Below are 13,318 nucleotides of genomic sequence, written 5' to 3'. Positions count from 1 at the left end.
CGGGAGTGCAAAGACTAAATGTGGGGGAATTGATAAAGCCTAATTTTTATATATTTTATCCCACATTAATTTAGGATTTACATGACAATTTTGAGCTTAATTAGATTTTTATGCATAATTGGATAAATTGGTTGATTTTTGGATTTTGCATAAAAATTGAGATTTTGGATTAAAAATATAAATATTTTTTGATTTCCTATTTTTGACTTGGAATTAATTTTTCCTATTTCTTTGGAAACAAGTCCCATATTCTTAGAAAAATTATTTTTAGAAAGTTTTGCACTTTCTTGCCTAATTTTTGTGCAAATTTAATATTTAATTTTTGATTATATTTGGATATAATCTACATTAATGGATGCACTTAAATTCTTGTAGGTCAAGAAAGGGGCACATAAGAAATTCAATGGTGCAAGATTGTTTCTTGGAATCTAAGCACAATCCAATGGCTAATATCAAGTGGGTCAATTAATTACTAATGGGCTTGAGCTTTAGAGAGCAAGGATTCACGCCGAAGAGCGTATTTTTCTATCCTTCTCCATTCAGCCACGCGGACGCGATCCAATGTGAATTCTGACATGCCATATACCATATATTACATTCATTCCATAGTCACCAAAAGGGGGGGCATCACGTTCTGTGACTCATCCAACTTTCATCATCATCATTCACGTCTCTTCCTTGATCCAATTCCCATCTCCACATCATCATCAACTTTCATCAATTTATGGCCGTAGCATCAAAAATTTTTGGAGGAGAAGGCAATTTGATGGAAGCTTAAGCCTATAGGGAGACAACTTGGGAGGAGCCTGGAGGAGACTTGAGCCCTGGGCTAGCACTTGAAGACCACAAGGGAGTGATGTTCCATTTATCTTTTTAATTCATGGACTTGAGATTATTTAGTTTTAAATGAGTTCAAGTTGTAATTTTGTTGAGACAATTTAGTTCTAGATTGTCAATTTTATTCTTGGATTAAATTGATATTTGGATCTTATTTGTGCCAAGATACTTGTTAGAATTTATGTTTAGAACCTTTGCATTGTTAATTGAATCTATAATTGAGTTTTCATTGTGAGTTTAATTATCAATGTGGTTTGAATTGCAAAATTTGGGTTCTTTTGCCTCTTAATTGTTTAATTAAGTTGGTTAATTGTCTAATTGTTTAATTGGATAATTTCAAACATAATTTCCAGACTTAATTTGAGTTATTTTCATTGGTTTTAATAAGCTTAATTAACCAACCTTATGCTGTTATGAGTTCTCTAATAGTTTAAGGGTTTTTGAAGTAGAGGGTTCCCTTTATTCCAAGTAGGTAATTAAGTTTATTAATTCCACTCTTTTATCACTTCCCTTTGGTCTAATTAACTAATTAAAGTTATGAAGGTTAAATTCATGCAAATAATAAGTTGTCCCCTCTACCGTATTTGAAGAGAAATTTCTGAAATTTTACTTGCTAATTCTCTTTGCTTTCTGATTAATTTTCTTTATTCATTATTTTTATTTTCCTTAAAAAAAACCCCAAAAAAATTGCATTGCATTCATTTAGTTTAATCTAATTTTCATTTAGATTTTAGGATATTTGCATCTTGCATTTAGAATTAGAATTTTGCATTTTAGTTTAGGTCCAATTTATTGCATTTATTTTATCACCTAGATTTTTACCTAAAGAAATCCATAACTTGCTCCTTGGAAGTAATGACCTAGGTGGATCCTAAATTACAAATCAATTAGGACCTAGTTTAATTGAATGCTTTAACGACAGAGGCATCATCAGGTAGTGTAAGAAGAACATGCTCCTTCTTTTCCACTTATTTTACTGCATTGTGTAGCCATAATAATCGGAGTAGAAGAATCCACAGCTGAGTTAAATGGGAGAGTCAACGGAAGCGACAATCTTGCTAAATCGAACATTTTGAGTTCTCTGAGTTTTCATATCAGATCTTCATGTTGCGGAGACGTTGAACAAAGTAATAAATAGGTGTTTCTCATGCTCTGTTTCTCTTTGACTCCTCCTATTTGGACCGGATTTTTACTCCCATGTGCATGATTTCTTTTGACCACTCCTACTATTAGTTGGACATTTGTGTACAAAAAAACTCCTATCCTAGATAACCTTAGTTTCGGAAATTGCTACTTTATGTGTGTGTCATTTGCTAAAGAATGTTGAGCGTATTTTTGTTTTATTTCATCTTGGGGTTCACTTTCTTGTGTTTCTCTTCTGCCTCAAAGCTATGTTCTTTCTGAGTTTTGTCATCTCAAATATCATATCTCATGAACTTATGATTTGACCTTTCTAATGTTGATCATATTTCGTTTACCTTTCGCAAGTTCCCTTTCTCTTACATTTGGCCCTCACCTCTTTTCAAATCTGACAACTTCACTTTCTTGCAGCAGATGTCTATGGTAAACTGAACTAGATGCATCATCATCTGAGGCGGATCGATCAAGAACATTTCCGTTGTTTTCCTTCCTTTTTCCATACGATTATATACAATACAGACCATTGCTCGTCTCTGAAGTGTGCTTGATTTATTTAGTTTATGAAGTGTTGTATAATTTCCAGCTTCGTAAAATGTGCTTGATTTCTAGCAATAATATTCATTGGTCAGCTTCTCTTCTTCTCCTTCTTGCTTTTGTTTGTTGTCTTGTTCATTAACCCAAGGGAAAAAAAAACTGTTTTGCCATAATAGAACCCTCTTTTTTCTGTTTTTCCCCCTTCCATGTACAATCAAATTTCCATACCCTGTAAGGTTGTGTTTTTTTTCCTCCCATCACTAAGTTATGAAAGTAAACTGCTTTGTCGTAAACATGTTCCATTGATCTGTTGGTGCATATTTTTGATTTTATGGTGTGAGATTGGTAACCGTTCTTCTTATGCCTTCTCTCCCTTTTTGCGTTTTTCTTATCTCTCATCTTCTCTATTTTGCTTTTTTTCGTTTCTTTAGGTCATGTCTCATCCTTATCTTGTTTTTTTAAGTTGGCCCTTCTTTAGACGAAGCTCTTTCTATTAATCTTTTCGGTCAACTTTTTATATTGATCTTTAAATCTTTAACTACACTATCTGCTCCAATATCTCATTAACACTTTTCTCTCATTGTCTTCTCTCTCTCTCCCTCTCTCTCTCTCAGCAGATAGCTCTTCCTATTCAGTCAGAAGTAATGCTTTCATCTTCTCTAACCTTTTCTTTTCCTTGTATGCTTATTTACTTGAGATTTATTTCATGTTTATTAAATTACTGCAATATGTTCTTATTTATGTCAATGATTATCTCTCTGGTTCAGTCTCTCTAGCTCCCTCATTCTGTTTCATTCTTCCTGCAGGTGAGTTAGTTTGTCTCTTTCTCCCTTTCTGTTGATTTCCTGTTGCATTCTTATTCTCTCATTGAAGCAAGCTCACTGGTTTCTTTACTAGCCTTACGTTTGGGCCCTTCATGGATAATTCCATTTATTGAATTTAAATTTAGTATGTTGGGTTCTCTAACTAGCTTCTTGTAGTTAGTTAATCTAATTCTACGCTTAGTATATTCTAATTTATTTGCTTTTATGCTGACATTTTGCGGAAAGTGTTGAAAAAAAAGTTTGCAAAGTTTTTAACAAGTTTTTTGCTTTTAATTAAATGTTCTTAATTAAAATGCATGTCTTTTTTTAATTTTATTTTGCAAAGTAGAACAAATTAAAAAGGACCTGTGCTGCTGGGTTCTTTTAGTTTATTGGGTTCTAAACTTGATATGGATGACTTTTCACTTTTCTTGAATCTTGGTTATGTTTCCTAAGCACACTTTGAGCGGCTCTCTGAAAAATTAACAACATTAGAAAATTTAATTCAAATTTAAAAGATTAAATTAAAAACAAAAAAATTAAAAATAAGAAATTGAAACAAGATACTATCATATTTATATGATTTTTTTTGCACATGTTTAATATGAATTATAGAAATCAATTTTTCAATATTAACACTAGCGGGGGATATAATTAGTTTAAAATTAAATAATGCACTGATAAAATTAAGGGTTAAGGTGCAATTTTAACAACAAAGTTTTCCCAAAAGAGCACTGGGCACCATAAAGTTTATTTGGGTGCAAAAATATACATGAAGTTGTCAAAAGGGAGCATCTGGCACCATCCTGTTAACGTCCGTCAGTTTGCCGTTAGAGGGGCCCACAAAGTCAATTTTAAGGTGTATTTTTAACAACAAAGTTTGCATCAAGGGGCATTAGGCACCATGAAATTTATTTGGGTGTAAAAATATACATAAACTTTGTAAAAGGAAAACAATAACAAAATTCTTCAACCTCCATAAGCATCCATTAATTTTATTCTTTTTGGTTTCACCAAATGCTATATTTTCTTTCTGTAAATTTCCACTTCCAAGCTTATCCATCTTTCTCTCATCATAGTCAACACGCACACTCTCTCTGTCATGTTGTTTTCTGAGCCTCCAAGCCTTTTATATGTATTTAAGCAAAACACATCTTTCCCTTCTAGGATATGAGGTTTATTGCTTGCATTCAAGTACTACCTCCAATCCTTAATATAGGATGCAATGGACTAATTTGAAGAGATTAAAAATAAATAAATAAATTACTTTAAAATATTATATTTATTGTTTTTTCTCCAAATTAATTTTCTTGGCTTGTAAACTAATATATAATTTAATGATGCATATAAATATTTTAGAGAGATCATGTACTATATGCTATTGTGTCAAATAAATAAATAATATAATATTTAAAGTAATTTATTTATTTATTTTAATCTCCTCAAATTAGTCCATTGGATCGTATATTAAGGACTGGAGGTAGTACTCAGGTGCAAGGAATGAACCTCATATCCTAGAAGGGAAAGATGTGTTTTGCTTAAATACATATAAAAGACTTGGAGACTCAGAAAACAACATGACAAAGAGAGTGTGCGTGTTGACTATGATGAGAGAAAGATGGATCGGCTTGGAAGTAAAAATTTACAGAGAGAAAATATAGCATTTGGTGAGACCAAAAAGAATAAAATTAATGGATGTTTATGGAGGTTGAAGAATTTTGTTATTTTTTTCCTTTTACAAAGTTCATGTATATTTTTACACCCAAATAAATTTCATGGTGCCTAATGCCTCTTGATGCAAACTTTGTTATTAAAAATGCACCTTAAAATTGACTTTGTGAGCCCATCTAACGGCAAACTGACGGACATTAACGGCATGGTGCCAGATGCTCCCTTTTGACAACTTCATGTATATTTTTGCACCTAAATAAACTTTATGGTGCCCAGTGCTCTTTCGGGAAAACTTTATTGTTAAAATTGCACCTTAACCCTAAAATTAATAATGCATCTGTTACCAACCAATATTGATGTATTCTTTTCTTCCGCCATTAAATAATTACGTGAATAAAATTGTTTGTTTGCTCAAAGAAATAATTTTTTATGATTGTGCTCCATGTAATTGCATGTTTTGAAATGGTAAACATAAAATTCATCATTATTAATGCTTTATAAAGACAACCCTTCCTTCTAAAAAGAAAAAGCTCATTGAACTATCATATTTACTTAGAGTCATTATATATAGTTTTTAAAACATATACATATATGTGCACACTATATATTCACTCGAAGATGTGATCCATTTTCACAATCATAACAAGAAATATCGAAGGAAAAAAAAACAAGGGGCACTGTATTTACGTTTTATTAGCCCATTGAAGCACTGATATAATTGACCAATGTTAATTATTTTATTCAAATAAAGAGAGTGATTTTTATTTAGTATTCGTATCTCATGTATTAATCTTTTGTTAACATATTAGTGTTCTATTAACAATTAATTTGCGTATGATGCTATCACGTATTAATTCCAGCAAGTATGTTTTTTTAACAATTTATGCAAATATTTGACTGATATAACTAGTCTTACTTTTGAGAACAAATTAAAATCTATTGTTAAATTTAAAATATAAAAAAAATGTAAACATGTAAATGTCATTCAGTCCTCTATATAATTTGAAATATGTTTGTATATAGTCAGATTTATGAATTTTTGTGACGTATCCTCTTTGTCACAAGCATATGTATTTTACAAATTATCACAAACCCAAGTTATCAACTTTATTTAAGTATAAATTAAGATCCGTTTCTGAATATCATGAAACACCTCTTTTTCTTTTCTTGTTGCGGTTTGAGCGGCAAAAGGTGTCCTCCTTCTTGTACCCTTGAATCCGCAAGTAGCAGTAGAAGACCAAGAAATCACCGAGTTACCTTGAATCTAGTCCGTAGGTTTAGTAGGATAAGTTATTTATTTGTATGAGGATATGCATGTTGGCGGGTCTCATTCCACAGGTGATATCTGCTATTGTGTTTATCTCTTTCTAGTTAGGCGGATTGTATGGATCGTTGTAGAGACTATCCTAATTAGTAGGATCAATCATATGGTTTTTCCCCCCTCTCTCTCTAGACTTTGACCATTTTGTATTGTTTGTGGCTTCTTTCATTTTGGGATTCTTTTGTATATTGATTTTACATGAACTATTCTTGAAGCTATGTAGGGCCTTCCCAGCTATATACCCATATATGTGTTTAGCATTGAGCTTATTCTTTTACAAAGCAGTCTTAGTATAAAATTTTGAGTGACTTTGATTGTATTATATATTTATATATGAAAAATTTATTCGTGAGTCGTTATAGTTTCATCTTTTATTTAATTAGGTTTTTATAGTTTTTTTTTTTTACTGGGTCTTTATAGTTTCTTCAATTATAAGCATGAGTTGGTATGGTTATAATCTGTTAATTAGAATATATGGATATTGATTGTGACGTAAGTTGTCACAAAATAAGAAATGAAAAGGTGGCATTTTTAGAAATAAATACAACAACAATTAAGTCTTAAGCCGCTCCAACTGGCGATGATCTCAGAAGGAAAAGAAATATAAGTGAGAAATTTTGTTCAAATTTGGTTCAAATTTCATTGAATTTGAGTTAGGTACTATTAGTAAAACATGCTTCTTTATTTAGCTAGAACAAAGTAGAATGAAATAGAAAATCTAAAATTCAATGAGGGAAGTTTAGATTCTATATAATTTAAATAAAAAGAATTTTAACAATAATTATTAATGTGAATCATCAGTTGATATTAATATCAATTTATATCAATATCATACATAAAATTAAAACCAATGTTGATGTTAGTTTTCCTATTGTCATCAAATAATTTGCAAACCCTTTTTTTAATAAAAAGTTTGAAAAAAAAAACCACACATTTGAATTGACGTGGGCACACTGTCTTTAAACAAAACCATGTATGATAATGATGCATTTGAAAGCTACTCTTGAAATAATGTTTGATATTTGGCATAGAAGGTATATTTTATTAGTCGATAAAATATTATCATTTAATAATATTTGAAGTGTAAAAGGAAAATAACACACAATCTTGGGATTTCTTCAACCAACTGGTAAAGACTCCTAAGTTTAGCTGTGGGTTTTATACCGATTGTTGCAGGGATGGTGTAGAAAGTGCAGCCGATGGTATTTTCCTAAATAAGATGTGGGATTATTAACTTTTTTACACCGGTTCTATTAGCCACCTGTGTTGAGAACACTAATAACTCTCAGTTAATTCGCTTTTTAGCCGCAATATGTGGCTAAATGCCTTCCTAGTAGTTTGCAAAATCCCAACTAGTCCTTCCAATTTTTTGCACCAGCAAGCAAGACAACTATCATTGCGACCATTAGTTATGGTTTTACAAGGTGTTCAAGACAGAAACTAGTTTGATTGGAAGTGGGATCCATATATTACACGAAATCTGAGGCAAAGTTTTAGTATTTAACACTTATAAATAGTGTAATTTCTTTTATTATATATATTGATATTAATGATGCGATAATGGAAGGCATGTTATTAATGTGTGGTGGGAGATGATGATGATGATGAATAGGTGCATGGAGTGCTGAACGCAGTGAGCTGGGGGATGATGCTGCCAACAGGAGCCATGCTAGCAAGATACTTGGAAGTGTTCAAATCAGCTGATCCTGCTTGGTTTTACCTTCACGTCATTTGCCAAACCTCTGCCTGCATCGTTGGTCTTGGTGGCTGGGCCTATGGTCTCAAACTCGGCCATGACTCTGTTGCTGTTCAGTATGACACCCACAGAGCTCTTGGCATCACCATCTTCTGCCTGGAACTCTTCAGGTGCTGATCATTTCCTACAAAATAAAAAAGAAAACTGATGTCCTCTTTGGCTGTTAGAAAGGATAGGAATGGAACGAAACATAATGGGAGTGGTGGAGAATGGAATTGACTAAAATGATAATGACCATAGCTACATTTTAAGAGGAGAGCAATGAAATATTCCTTCCAGTCCTAAATACAGGAGCTAGTGAAGGGTTTTATTTTGATCTTAAAAGTAAGATCTCAATTCACTTTATTTTTTAAATTTGTAGTTTCTTTCCCTAACTATCTTTGTTATTTTAAGAAACCATTACATTTTTTTTTACAAATAATTAACTTAACTAATTTCTTTAATATCTGCAATTAGTTATCAAACTCCTGCATTTAGGACTAGAGGGAGTAATAGAGAGGTGGGAATAAGGATCAACGTGTATAGAGTCATGAATCCTAAGGAATGATGAGGAGATTATTTCTTTGGTTAAAGTCAACCAAAAATTACATTGGAATCCCAAGGAGTTGAAGCAAACAGGACCTAAATGATACAGGTGTTTGCTCTAGATAATTTAATTTTGAAAACTGAAGAAAAAGACTCCATAATTTCAACCAAAAAACTAGAGAAAATTTATGTGCTTTATTTACAATAAATAAAATTAAAAAAAATCTCAACCTCATGAGAGGTAGACAACGTACTCCGATTATGTTCTAGTTGTGGATAACTTCTCCGAATACGCATTATAATGGTACTGAGAGAAACCTGGTCCGTTGAATACAGGTGTTTGCTCTGTTTTTTAGGCCAAACAAGGATCATAAATATAGAATCTTCTGGAGTTTCTACCACTACGTGGTGGGATACACCACAATAATCATCAGCATCGTTAACATATTTAAAGGCTTCGATGCACTTGATAACTCTTACGGAGATCGTTATGAAAACTGGAAAAATGCATACATTAGTGTCATTGCAGGTCTTGGTGGAATTGCTGTGTTGTTGGAAGTTTACACTTGGATCATTGTGTTGAAGAGGAAAAGATCAGAGGCCATTCCAAATGGGGTTAATGATGGGTTTGAATCTAAGCCGTAGGTTTAGTTGGATGAATTATTCTGTATGATTTCTGACCGTCTGATCTATGTACTTAGATAAGAATATACCTATTGGTGGGTCCCATTCTATAGGTGACATCTACTATTTGTGTTTATCTCTTTCTGATTATGCAGATTGTATGGTTATAGAAACAACCCTAATTAGTAGGATCAGTCATATGGGTTTTTCCCCCCCTAAAGATTTTGGCTATTTTGTATTGTTTGTGGCTTCTTTCATTTTGGGATCCTTTTTAAATTTATTTTACATGAACTATTCTTGGGGACATGTAGGGCTTTCCCAGCCACATACCCATAGGTGTGTGTGTGTGTTTAGCATTAAGCTTATTCTTTGACAGAGTAGTCTTGGAACAAAAGTTTGAGTGAGTTTGATTGTATTTTATATATATATATATATGTATATATGAAAAATTTATGAGTCTTTATAGTTTCGTCTTATGTTCAATTAGGTTTCTATAGTTTTTTTATTGGGTTTTAATAGCTTCTTCAATTATAAACATGAGTTCATATGTTTATAATCTGTTAATTAGAATATATGGATATTGACTGTGTGACATGTAAATTGTCAAAAAATATAAAATGAATTTTTTTTTTTGCGTTAGAAAAAAGTGTTGATTTTGAAAATAAATGAAGTAAAATTTATTTATTATCAAAGACAAAACACAAAATTATTATGTTCATAACTGTCTCCGCATCTACATGATCTATAATTTGGTAGGTTTTGATTTTATTTGTATTTTTGTGGTACAATTAATTTAGGAGCATGCTAGGTGAAAGCCATGTCATATGCCATAAGCACTCTTTCCCTTACAAATTAACAAATTATGAGTATAATAACTAATGTTTATAATTGATGAAATTATAGCGACCCAATGAAAAAGAAAAAAGCATAAAGATTTGATTAAAAATGGGATCAAATTATGGAAATATTAATTTGGAAAATTACACACAAGTCCTAAGGAGCAGAATTTATTCATCCAATGTCCCTGAAAATGGTTAAATTGTTTCTAAGTCCCTAGGGACCTAAGGGTAAAACATTACAACTGTGAAAACATTTTTTTTTTATACACAAAAGTTAAGGGAAGTTGGGTCCTGGGGGCTCACTAGGACTAGGACATGTCTCCAAGATCAGATAGCACTTACAGAGGTACTTACAGATCGCCTACCAACAAGGTCCTCACATCAACAGGGGGATTCAAACTCATGACCTTATGGGTTATGAGCCGACTCCTTACCAATTGGACCAACTCTTGTTGGTATTGTGAAAACACTATTTTGCCCTCATAGATTGGGGAGGAAAAACATGGGAATGGGACTCACTTTGCACCGTTTTTCGCTGCTGTAGGGGGGAGGGAAGATTAACAAATAAGGAAAGGAACTCTACAACTATTTTTGTCATCTCTATTATTTCAGGCAAGCTATCTTTTTGCTTCATCTTCTTTGTAGGTCTCATCATTAACAACATTTGGCTTATTTGAACTCACAGACCTTGAGTATAATGTTGATTTAAAAGCTGATTGGGTATGAGTGTGTAAGTATTTAGGATATGATTCAACTCTCCTGAACCATCAAGGGTGACCCATTTTAATCATATGTGATTTTAATCATGTTAGGTGTACTTTTGTAATTTATGGCTAGGTCATAAAACAATGCTCTATTTTTTTTGGTAAGTCATACTTTGTTTCTGCTAAAAATGAAAGAATATGAAATTTTTTTGCTGTCAAAATCCCTATTATATGATGGTCAAATGTGTTGTTAATAGAAACATCAAAGGTTTTCATTGTAACTGGATGACTTGTCAATGATAAGTATTTGTGACAGGTTGATATAAAAGATGGCAAGTTCAAGTAAGAATCATCTGTTCTGTTACCTCCATATAGGGGAATAATTTATTAATAGCGTAGAAGGGGAAATTCAATATGTTGGAGGTGCTCTGAGAATAAAAATAATAAAGAAAGGCATAATATATGAAGAATTTAGAGTAATAATAGCATCAATGGTACAAAAAGAAAGTAAGGGAATGGTTATAAAATTCACAATGACTTTTGATGAGTGTACATTTTTGGATCTTGGAAATGATGAAGGATAATTAACTTCAATAGAGAAAAGTAGTCATGTGTATATAGAACATCCAATGGGAATCCGTTGACAAGTTAGGAAGTGTCTGTTAACAACCGATTTTGTAGGATTACATAACATCCACATAAGATCAAATTATAACTATATAATAGCATATAATAGCTTAAACGCTAAAATGGGAAGCTGTTGAAAGCCACTAATAACTTTAATTAAAGCCAATAGGATTATAGCAGACTTTTGTTGCAGACAGTCATTAACAAGTTCAACAGACTGAATTAACAACTTAGTGGGAAGACGTTGATAAGCTAGGCAGTGTCCGCTAACAACTAACTTTATAGGATAACATAAACTCTACATAAGATCAAATTATAACCAAATAATATCATATAACAACTTTAATGCTGAAATCAAGTGTGAAGAAAGCAAGCAAGACTGAAAGTAGAAGTAATGATGGCTTTACATCAATAATTTAACTCAGGCAGTCACTAACAATCTCCATGACATGTGATAATAATTCCATGGCAAGCTATTGACAAGTGCAAAAAAAATAAAAAATATGACATTATATCATATTTGTTCCACATTTCATTTGCCACTTTATATATATATCTACAATATAACTAGACCAATTTCACAACCCATTCAAAAAAGAAAAAAAAATAGGTTGCATGTCTACCTAATGACCCCTTAACTTGAGGCTTGTGTAATAACATTTACATAAAAATACTGTCACATACATTCACAAAAAAAATAAAGAGACCACCAACAAAGCTCAACTTGGATTGGTATTCTTGTAAGTCTTTATTGTGTGGCCTGGCTTATGATATCTTTCCTACTAGTAAAGCTTTTTGTTTTGAAATTGAGATTTAATCCTCCTCTATAGAGGTAATAGAACAAATGCTTCCCACTTGTCATCCTTCATATCAACCTTTCATAAACACTTCTCATTAACAAGTCATCCAGTTACAATGACAACATTTGATGTTTCCATTAACAACACATTTGACCATTGCATAATAGGGGATATGACAGCAAAAACTTTTCATATTTTTTCATTTTCAATAGAAACAAACCATAAATTTTTGAAAAATAGAGCATCGTTTTATAACCCTAGCAAAAAATCACAAAACTACACCTACCATGATTAAGACCACATATGATTAAAATGGTCTACCCTTGATGGTTGAAAGGAGTTGAATCATACACTAAATATCCACATACCGACACCCAATCAGCTTTTAAACCAACATTATACTTTCAAGGATTGTGAGTTTAAACAATTCAAATGCTGCTAATGATGAGACCTACAAAGAAGATGAAGCAAAGAGATTGCTTGCCCAGAATAATAGAGATGATGGAAATGGTTATAGAGTTCCTCTCTTTCTGTGTCAATCTTCCCTCTCCCATGCCGTAGCAAGAAAACCGAGATGTGCCTCATTCCTATATCTATTTATTTCTCAATCTATAAGGGTAAAATAGTCTTTTCACAATTGTAATGTTTTGCCCTCAAGCCCCTCGGGACTTAGGAACAATTTAATCATTTTCAAGGACCTTGGATGAATAAATTCTGTTTCTCAAGAGTTCTGTGTAATTTTTCCTACTAATTTCTCTCCCATTCCCACCTGACATAACTATTTTTTCTGGACTATAAATACAAATATTATTGATAGAAAAGTCAAATATACGCAAAAGACAATATAGAGAAGACTAAACAATGAATAAACAACACAAACATGATGAACAAGAGAAACAGACTCAAACAGCACAGGCAAAAAAAAAACTATTGTTCAAAAACCTAGCCGTCACTTGAAGCTCGTCGAAGAACCATTGTCTGCAAGGCCTCCGACTGCAAAAATTTTGTTATTTGCAAAAACAAACTTGTGACTTCTGAAATTTGATGTGGTAATTTCTAAAAATATCTTGTATGCTTGAGTTATAAGATGTTTATTATGAGGAACAAATTCCTTAAAAAGATACTTAAATAACCCAA

At 32.2% G+C, this 13,318-nt stretch overlaps 1 pseudogene; it reads left to right on the top strand.

The window, feature by feature from the left end:
* The first annotated feature begins 7,951 nt into the window (after positions 1–7,951).
* Positions 7,952–9,232, top strand: LOC114759091 (cytochrome b561 and DOMON domain-containing protein At5g47530-like; annotated as a pseudogene).
* The last annotated feature ends 4,086 nt before the right edge of the window (positions 9,233–13,318 follow it).

Source organism: Neltuma alba, unplaced genomic scaffold (genome assembly GCF_004799145.2).
Source record: "Neltuma alba isolate B1F8T4 unplaced genomic scaffold, ASM479914v2 tig00010787_pilon, whole genome shotgun sequence".
In the NCBI taxonomy this organism is placed as follows: domain Eukaryota; kingdom Viridiplantae; phylum Streptophyta; class Magnoliopsida; order Fabales; family Fabaceae; genus Neltuma; species Neltuma alba.
Note: the sequence above shows the minus strand (reverse complement) of the source record. Positions and strands in the feature narration are given on the sequence as shown.